The sequence below is a fragment of the Octopus sinensis genome, unplaced genomic scaffold, assembly GCF_006345805.1.
Source record: "Octopus sinensis unplaced genomic scaffold, ASM634580v1 Contig06847, whole genome shotgun sequence".
In the NCBI taxonomy this organism is placed as follows: Eukaryota; Metazoa; Mollusca; class Cephalopoda; order Octopoda; family Octopodidae; genus Octopus; species Octopus sinensis.
In genome coordinates, this window is record NW_021829603.1 from 7,091 (window position 1) to 17,500 (window position 10,410).

At 40.8% G+C, this 10,410-nt stretch overlaps 1 protein-coding gene and 2 pseudogenes across 1 annotated transcript in view; all 3 read left to right on the plus strand.

Annotated features, from left to right (window-relative positions):
• The first annotated feature begins 4,679 nt into the window (after positions 1 to 4,679).
• LOC115227669 lies at positions 4,680 to 4,798 on the plus strand (annotated as a pseudogene).
• Positions 4,799 to 6,375: 1,577 nt separating this feature from the next.
• Positions 6,376 to 6,494, plus strand: LOC115227671 (annotated as a pseudogene).
• Positions 6,495 to 7,787: 1,293 nt separating this feature from the next.
• LOC115227668 (leucine-rich repeat and transmembrane domain-containing protein 2-like) overlaps positions 7,788 to 10,410 on the plus strand; it is a 15,898-nt gene continuing 13,275 nt past the window's right edge. The window contains exon 1 of the mRNA XM_029798424.2: positions 7,788 to 7,990. The gene's annotated coding sequence lies outside the window, so the exon portion shown is untranslated. The remainder of the gene's footprint in view (positions 7,991 to 10,410) is intronic.

A 10,410-nucleotide genomic window follows, 5' to 3' on the forward strand; every position in this document is an offset into this window, starting at 1 on the left:
TGGAATTATTCCTGGACGTCAATCTTTTGCTTTCTTTTATTTTGACAAATAAATATTTCCAGAAATATTAAATTTCAATCTTCTTCTTCTTCTTCTTATTGTTGTTGTTGTTGTAAATGGCTTCACCCGGGAATCGAACCTGCATCGCATACATTGCATTCTATGCACTAACACTTATTGTTGTAACATTCCTCAACACACTTTCTTTGTGTGTGTGTGTATATTTATATACAGTATACGTACATGTGTTTATATATATTACACACATTTTAGGAATGTATGTATAGAAATAAGGTTATAAGTATGTATGTTTGTGTGTGTGTATATATATATATATATATATATATATATATATATATATATATATATATACGCATAGGCATGTATGTATAGGAATGTCTGGTCCGAAACCAGAGACTTTCATAATCATTGATTCTCCATTAAAAGGCAGACGACCACCGCCACCACCACCACCACCACCACCACCACCACCGCCGCCGTCGCCTCCACCATCACCATCGTCATCATCCTCATCATCGTCATCGTCGTCATCAGCGTTGTGTGTGCGTGTGTGCAGTCTGCATCTGACAGTTTTTAACGTTTAATAAGAATAGATTGTTGTTGTTGTTGTTGCAGTGACATTCCAACTGCACACACGCACAAACATTGCCTTTCGTCCTCGTAGGGTTGTTGTTGTTGTTGTTGCTGTTGGGGGTTCATAAAAAAAGAGAAGGACACTTTAAGAAGCATTCAGTAAAAGCTTTCCCATAGCTGGTCATTTTTCATGCTAGAAATAGAAACCACTTTATTTTTCATATAAATTTTGAAGGACAGCTAAGATTCTTTTATAAATAAAATTGGCCAGTATAAGGTCTCATTTCATGCTAGAAAGAGCCACCTAAACCTTCACATTTCTATTTCATCACAAATAAAAATCGAAGGACAATTTTCAAAGCATCCATGTCAAATATTGTCCTATAGATGGCCTAACATCATACTAGAAATTATAGCCAAATACTCTGAAATGTATATCGTTTTTCATCGAAAAAGTGAAGGACACTTTAAGAAGCAACTCTAAAGATATTGTCCTGTGGCGGTTTAAGTGTAAAATATTATAAAAGTATGCATCTATGAGTTTTATGTGTTTAAAAAACATAGCAAAGACATGTGTGTATATGTAGGTATATATAAATATACATGTGTATAAATGTTCCTTGATGATGTCTATGCTTCTTCCCTAATAACTTGCAGAGAAATGGATATTTTTCATGGAATTTCCTACAAATATGCTTCAGATGGTGTAGATTCCGATTCTGTGAGGATTTATTGGAAAAACTTATTTTCTTTCATAACAAAGGCGAATCTTGTGAATTTTCTAAAACTGCTTTTCTCACCCAGGGACAAACGGTTTTCACAATGAATTCCGATTTAATCGGAATCTAAACCATCTGAAGAATATTTGTAGAAAATTTCATTAAAAATATTTAATTTTGCGAAAGTTGTGAGGAAGCAATTCGGCATAACTACAGATATATACCCCACCGACTTTGTTTCCTCATAACTTGCAGAAAAATGGATACTTTTTGAATGAAACTTTCAATAAATAATCGCTTAGATCCTGTAGATTGAGTTTTTGTAAGGATTTGTTGGAAAAACATTTTTTGAAGGGTTGCGGAAAGGAGTTTTGCAAAATTCACACAACCAGACATTTTCCCTCCTCATAAATTTCAGGAAAATGGGTATTTTTGAATGAAATTTTATAGAAATAACTTTCAAACGATGTAGATTACGATTAAAAAGAAATTTGTTGGCAAAATGTTTTATAAGGGTTCGAGGGAAAATGTGTGTGATTTAAGGGAGATTTGGCTGTTGTTTCTAGCACACCACCATCCTTGTCTTCTTTTTTTCTCATTCAATGTTTTGATGTTTTTCAATATTTTTCACTCAGAAACACATTTATGTTATAAAAAAATAAAAAGAATATTTTAAAAATCTCTGATTATTTTTAGCCCCACTTCCTGGTCCCCGAATCTTCCTCCAAACCTAATTCAGAAACGCGCGTCCATGGACGACCAGATATTGATTGATTTTCGTTGCTTTACTCCCTGCTTGTGTGAATTGTCTTCAAGTATTTTGGTTTCTCTGGGAGACCCTTTTTAAAGTAGAAGAAATAATTAAGATTTTTGGCTGCTATTTCTAAACTTCGGTGTGTGGTGAAGCAAATCTTTGCTGAACCCTTTTATTAGTAAATACTGTATCCTTAGATGAACATTTCCGTAATGTAACACTAAAATTTTCTAGTCTTATAAAATATCGACTGAGAATACGACACAGTTCAACATAACAGTATATTTAAGAAGCAGGTCTTGCGACTTTTTAATGACGTAAATGTGTAAGTAAATTGTCTGTTAATTAAAATGATTGTAACAAAGATATTTACCAGAGTTGATAGACAAGGTTTCAATTACAGCCTGAAGTCTCTTTGTCTCAGGAATATCATGTGAGTTTGTTGAAGGTGCGGCAAAGAGCGTGACTTCTGCAACTGGTGATGTAAAGCTTATTCACAAAGCAGGACCTAGTTTCTACATAAGTGGACGATACATTGTCAGATGTCCGTATGTGTGTGTGTGTGTGTAGCGGTGTTTAAATGTGTATAAGGCGGCGAGCTGGCAGAAACGTTAGCACGCCAGGCGAAATGCGTAGCCGTATTTCGTTTGCCGTTGCGTTGTGAGTTCAAATTCCGCCGAGGTCGACTTTGCCTTTCATCCTTTCGGGGTCGATAAATTAAGTACCAGTTACGCACTGGGGTCGATGTAATCGACTTAATCCGTTTGTCTGTCCTTGTTTGTCCCCTCTGTGTTTAGCCCCTTGTGGGTAGTAAAGAAATAGGTATTTCGTCTGCTGTTGCGTTGTGAGTTCAAATTCCGCCGAGGTCGACTTTGCCTTTCATCCTTTCGGGGTCGATAAATTAAGTACCAGTTACGCACTGGGGTCGATGTAATCGACTTAATCCGTTTGTCTGCCCTTGTTTGTCCCCTCTGTGTTTGTCCCCTCTGTGTTTAGCCCCTTGTGGGTAATAAAGAAACGGATTAGACAAGGAAAGCTTGCCAGGACAGAAGGATAACTAGTGAAGTAGTGAAGGTAATTGAACTTGAATCCGGTTATAAATAACCGAGAATACTTGGGGCAGATGGAATTAAACACAACGATAGGAAAGAAAAGACAAAGAAAGTGTACCTGCGGCGAGAGAGAAAAATATTGGCTTTTGTGTCAGAACCATAATTTCAACAATAAACTCGCACGCAGTCGCAGTAGTTCGGTATGGCGCTGGGATCCTGAAGTGGACAGAGGAGGAGTTAAACGTGTTGGACAAAAAGACGAGAAAGCGCTTAATGATGCATGGAGTCCACCATCCATGTGCAGACACTGATTCCATATACATGAAGAGAGAAAATGGAGGAAAGGGACTGATAAGTGTGGAAGACTTGCGTGTGTATCGAACTCGATACCTATTCCAGTGTAAGGAACCCTTGCAAGTGTCCGTTAGGGATGAAGGAGTATTGAGGGCAGAGAAAAAAGGGGGAAAAACAAGGGAATAAGTACAAAAAGAACATGAAGAAGCATTAGTCTAAAAGGGACTACATGATCAATTCCATGTAGCTACATGTTAAGTTGCTGGAAAACATGGGTGGGATTGGCTGGAGAAATTAACTCTAAAAAAGGAACTGGGAGCGCAAGACCAAGCTTTGGCCATGAATTGGAGGTTCAGGCTTAGAATTGGGCAAATGTCTGGGCCGCATCTGTAACAGAGGGGACGAAACCATTGCCCATATTGCAAACGAATGCCTTAGACTTGCTCAAAACCTATTTCTTTCCTACCCACAAGGGGCTAAACACAGAGGGGACAAATAAGGACAGACATAGGTATTAAGTCGATTACATCTACCCCAGTGCATAACTGGTACTTAATTTATCGACCCCGAAAGGATGAAAGGCAAAGTCGACCTCGGCGGAATTTGAACTCAGAACGTAACGGCAGACGAAATACCTATTTCTTTATTACCCACAAGGGGCTAAACATAGAGGGGAAAAACAAGGACAGACAAAGGGATTAAGTCGATTATATCGACCCCAGTGCATAACTGGTACTTAATTTATCGACCCCGAAAGGATGAAAAGCAAAGTCGACCTCGGTGGAATTTGAACTCAGAACGTAACGGCAGACGAAATACCTATTTCTTTATTACCCACATGAGGCTAAACATAGAGGGGAAAAACAAGGACAGACATAGGTATTAGTCGATTAGATCGACCCCAGTGCGTAACTGGTACTTAATTTATCGACCCCGAAAGGATGAAAGGCAAAGTCGACCTCGGTGGAATTTGAACTCAGAACGTAACGGCAGACGAAATACTGCAAAGCATTTCGTCCAGCGTGCTAACGTTTCTGCCAGCTCGCCGCCTTAGACTTGCTCAAAACCACCACATGTGACGACGCGGTGAGGTAGCGAAAGTGCTACACTGGAAACTGCGAAATGTGGGGTCTAGATACGGGGCAGACGTGGGATGAACTGAAACAGGAAAAAGTGGTGGAGCCAAACACTTTGCAAACTCCCCTGGCATTTCCGAATCCAAATAGATCAGGTGCATAACAGACTGGATGTAGTGATGGTGGATAAGCTTACGGTCATATCACGTTGAAAGCACCGGTTCTCGTCCGATCACCCAAGTTAGGCAACATCGAACCTAGCTAGTACTTAGATGGGGGACTGCTTGGGAAACCTAGGTGCTGTAAGCATTGAAGGCGGCGAGCTGGCAGAAACGTTAGCACGCCGGGCGAAATGCGTAGACGTATGTCGTCTGCCGTTACGTTCTGTGTTCAAATTCCGCCGAGGTCGACTTTGCCTTTCATCCTTTCGAGGTCGATAAATTAAATACCAGTTACGCACTGGAGTCGATGTAATCGACTTAATCCCTTTGTCTGTCCTTGTTTAGCCCTTGTGGGTAATAGAGAAACAGATGGTGGATAAGATGCACCACATGTGCTGTAGAGTTGATGGTGTGGTGTCCCCATAAGCCATGAATAGTCAAGAAGGAAGCTAAAAAAGGAAAGATATATACAATCCTCTTAAGTACGAAATAGCCAGGCTTTGGAAAATGAAGAAGGGGAAGACAGTGCCAATAATTTTTGGTTCCTTGGGGACAGTATCAGAAGGCATCAAGGGGAATATAAAGGAAATTGGAATAAAGTGTCCAGTAGAACTGTAACAAAATAAATTAAGTACCAGTGAAATACTGGGGTCGATATAATCAAATTTGAAGCCTTGTGCCCCCAGTAGAAAGAATTATTATTTATTCCTTCACAGTTTTTTTTTTTTTTTTGTAGCTCTTGGCGTCCTGTATAGGGAGCAGGCTTCCTGCCTGCAGCCTACAGTACCATGCTACCCATTCTCTTCAGCTATCTGATCCTTCCCTGATTATTCTGGCCGTGCCAAGGGGGCAAACATTTTGTAACAGTTCTACTGGGCACTCTATTCCAATTTCCTTTATATTCCCCTTGATGCCTTCTGATACTGTCCCCAAGGAACCAAAAATTATTGGCACTATCTTCCCCTTCTTCATTTTCCAAAGCCTGGCTATTTCGTACTTAAGAGGATTGTATATATCTTTCCTTTTTTAGCTTCCTTCTTGACTATTCATGGCTTATGGGGACACACACCATCAACTCTACAGCACATGTGGTGCATCTTATCCACCATCTGTTTCTCTATTACCCACAAGGGGCTAAACAAGGACAGACAAACGGATTAAGTCGATTACATCGACTCCAGTGCGTAACTGGTATTTAATTTATCGACCTCGAAAGGATGAAAGGCAAAGTCGACCTCGGCGGAATTTGAACACAGAACGTAACGGCAGACGAAATACCTATTTCTTTATTACCCACATGAGGCTAAACATAGAGGGGAAAAACAAGGACAGACATAGGTATTAGTCGATTAGATCGACCCCAGTGCGTAACTGGTACTTAATTTATCGACCCCGAAAGGATGAAAGGCAAAGTCGACCTCGGTGGAATTTGAACTCAGAACGTAACGGCAGACGAAATACTGCAAAGCATTTCGTCCAGCGTGCTAACGTTTCTGCCAGCTCGCCGCCTTAGACTTGCTCAAAACCACCACATGTGACGACGCGGTGAGGTAGCGAAAGTGCTACACTGGAAACTGCGAAATGTGGGGTCTAGATACGGGGCAGACGTGGGATGAACTGAAACAGGAAAAAGTGGTGGAGCCAAACACTTTGCAAACTCCCCTGGCATTTCCGAATCCAAATAGATCAGGTGCATAACAGACTGGATGTAGTGATGGTGGATAAGCTTACGGTCATATCACGTTGAAAGCACCGGTTCTCGTCCGATCACCCAAGTTAGGCAACATCGAACCTAGCTAGTACTTAGATGGGGGACTGCTTGGGAAACCTAGGTGCTGTAAGCATTGAAGGCGGCGAGCTGGCAGAAACGTTAGCACGCCGGGCGAAATGCGTAGACGTATGTCGTCTGCCGTTACGTTCTGTGTTCAAATTCCGCCGAGGTCGACTTTGCCTTTCATCCTTTCGAGGTCGATAAATTAAATACCAGTTACGCACTGGAGTCGATGTAATCGACTTAATCCGTTTGTCTGTCCTTGTTTAGCCCCTTGTGGGTAATAGAGAAACAGATGGTGGATAAGATGCACCACATGTGCTGTAGAGTTGATGGTGTGTGTCCCCATAAGCCATGAATAGTCAAGAAGGAAGCTAAAAAAAGGAAAGATATATACAATCCTCTTAAGTACGAAATAGCCAGGCTTTGGAAAATGAAGAAGGGGAAGACAGTGCCAATAATTTTTGGTTCCTTGGGGACAGTATCAGAAGGCATCAAGGGGAATATAAAGGAAATTGGAATAGAGTGCCCAGTAGAACTGTTACAAAATGTTTGCCCCCTTGGCACGGCCAGAATAATCAGGGAAGGATCAGATAGCTGAAGAGAATGGGTAGCATGGTACTGTAGGCTGCAGGCAGGAAGCCTGCTCCCTATACAGGACGCCAAGAGCTACAAAAAAAAAAAAAAAACTGTGAAGGAATAAATAATAATTCTTTCTACTGGGGGCACAAGGCTTCAAATTTGATTATATCGACCCCAGTATTTCACTGGTACTTAATTTATTTTGTTACAGTTCTACTGGACACTTTATTCCAATTTCCTTTATATTCCCCTTGATGCCTTCTGATACTGTCCCCAAGGAACCAAAAATTATTGGCACTGTCTTCCCCTTCTTCATTTTCCAAAGCCTGGCTATTTCGTACTTAAGAGGATTGTATATATCTTTCTTTTTTTAGCTTCCTTCTTGACTATTCATGGCTTATGGGGACACACACCATCAACTCTACAGCACATGTGGTGCATCTTATCCACCATCTGTTTCTCTATTACCCACAAGGGGCTAAACACAGAGGGGACAAACAAGGACAGACAAACGGATTAAGTCGATTATATCGACCCCAGTGCGTAACTGGTACTTAATTTATTGATCCCGAAAGAATGAAAGGCAAAGTGGACCTCGGCGGAATTTGAACTCAGAGCGCTGAGACGGATGAAATGTTGTTCAGCGTTTTGTCCGGTGTGGTAACGGTTCTGCCAGCTCACCGCCTTATGGCGACATAAATACGATGCTGGGAAGTTAAAGAATGTAAAACAGAATAATTGTTTCAGATCAGAAAGGAGGACATTTTGTCATTGATACCAAGAGGAAATGCTGCCATTGTTTGTGCCAAGCAAAACCACTTAGCAATCCCAGTTGAGCCCTTCACTCACGTTGATCGGATATACGAAACAGTTTCAAGCAATTGACCGATAATTTAGGGTATCGGATGGAGGCATAAGTGGTTGAGCAGCTAAAAGATTATGCAAGAGATTAAATCCGAAGAGTTACTTGGAGCAGCCGTCAGAGAGGTAAGACGTGTTTTTGTTCGCTTCTTTTAAGTTGTCATAATGTTGATTTTGAAGACTGGAGCAAAAGACAAAGTCAGTATGGTATTGACTGGTAATCAAAGAGATCGATAATTAGTCATTTCAAATTGCAATTTGTGTTTATAGCATCGTTTCTGATTCTTCATTACTTCTTTAGTTTGTCCCCTCTATGTTTAGCCCCTTGTGGGTAGTAAAGAAATAGGTATTTCGTCTGCCGTTATGTTCTGAGTTCAAATTCCGCCGAGGTCGACTTTGCCTTTCATCCTTTCGAGGTCGATTAAATAAGTACCAGTAAAGCACTGGGGTCGATGTAATCGACTTAATCCGTTTGTCTGTCCTTGTTTGTCCCCTCTGTGTTTAGCCCCTTGTGGGTAGTAAAGAAACATGTATTTCGTCTGCTGTTATGTTCTGAGTTCAAATTCCGCCGAGGTCGACTTTGCCTTTCATCCCTTCGAGGTCGATTAAATAAGTACCAGTTATGCATTGGGGTCGATGTAATCGACTTAATCCGTTTGTCTGTCCTTGTTTGTCCCCTCTGTATGTAGCCCCTTGTGGGTAGTAAAGAAATAGGTATTTTGTATGCTGTTATGTTCTGAGTTCAAATTCCGCCGAGGTCGACTTTGCCTTTCATCCTTTCGAGGTCGATTAAATAAGTACCAGTTATGCACTGGGATCGATGTAATCGACTTAATCCGTTTGTCTGTCCTTGTTTGTCCCTTCTATGTGTAGCCCCTTGTGGGTAGTAAAGAAATAGGTATTTCATCTGTCTTCATGCTGAGTTCAAATACTGCCGAAGTCGGCTTTGCCTTTTATTCTTTCAGGGTCGATAAACCAAGTACCAGTTGCGTACGGGGGTCGATCTAATTGACAGGTCCCCTCCCCACAAAATCCAGGCCTTGTGCCTAGAGTAGAGAGGATTATTTCTTTAGTTTAATTGTAAGGCTTAGCACTTTTTTTTAGTTTAAATCTGTGTCGTTTATTTTATTAAATAATTGTTTTATATATAAGTGCAAGCATTGCTATGTGATAATAAGGTTGCTTCTAAACTACATGGTTCTGGGTTCAGTGCAAGAACCGTTTAATATTTGCAATTTTAATAATGAAGTCTGCTTGGTAATGTGGTATATACAAGGTTAGAACAACATGAATCTTCTGTTTACAAACACTAAATTCAGTGAAAAGGAATATCTTTATATATAAAAGTCAAGCTGTGTGTCTGTTTCCTACGATTTAGATTCCTAACTACTCCCACATTTTTCGGTGCAGTGTAACCAAAACCGGGTATCTTATAGTCGTCATTCATATCGAGCCCTTCTGGGTATTAACGCGCGTCTACGATGAGTCTACGATTTTAAAAAAATACCATCATTTTTTCCCATTTTTAATGCATTTTTTTTGCTATTATATAAGGGAAGTAACTCTTTAAAAATGTATTATTAAATCTCAGAACGTAAAAAGCTACAGTAACACCCCGCCTTTGTGGTTAGCCATATTGAGATGGCTATTATACTTTACATCTCTAAAAATGCTTATATAGTTATTTCCCTACAAACCCGAGCAACGCCGGGCGATACTGCTAGTATTTTACAAAAGAGAAACCAAAAAATAACCAAAGAAAGGAGGAAGAACATTACATCAATTCAACACCAAGTGCCTCAGTCAGTCGCACACCTCAAGGTTCAACAGAACCCACTGAAGCAAGCCAACTCGCTTGCATCATTACTGTGGGTGATGTTGAGGCTAAGGATAAGGTGGCCCAACCCACCTCCAAACATCTCAAACGCCACAGGCTGGAAAAGATAGTTCACTGTCAGGTCCTGATAGTTCAGGGTTTTGTTCTGATCGGGAACGGAAGCTGTGACCCTGTCATTTACCACAGCATCCAAGATGTAGGAGGGAGCAAAAGAGTCACTTACTGTGGAGACCCAGATGAGGCACTTACCTCTTACCCAGGGACAGAGAATAAGACCATCCAGTTTCTTCTCGTCATTTCTGGATAATCCCACTGACCCCAGAACTGAGGGAAATATTAATTCGAGCCAGGACCCGCTTAATGATTAACTATAGCTCCATGTAACGAGCGAAGCGACCAACATTTAGGTGGCAAGAGAGACCGTGAAGGGCAGTGGTGTCGAGGGGCCAGCCACAGGCTATATCTTGATTTCAAATGAACTATGTTATATTGATATAAAGGGTGCCCTTTTTAAGGGCTTAGGGTAACTTTTAACAAGAAATAAGGGTTTAGTAGGGAATAAATTAGAATGAGGGGAACGCATAGTTCTTTTAGGTTTGTGTGTTACCAATTTAAATTGTGGCGCCATTTAAATAGTGGCGCCAAATTTGTGGCAGCAGGTAATATGACGTAATGTCGTATTGCCGAGGAAATATGATAGTCGTTTTTC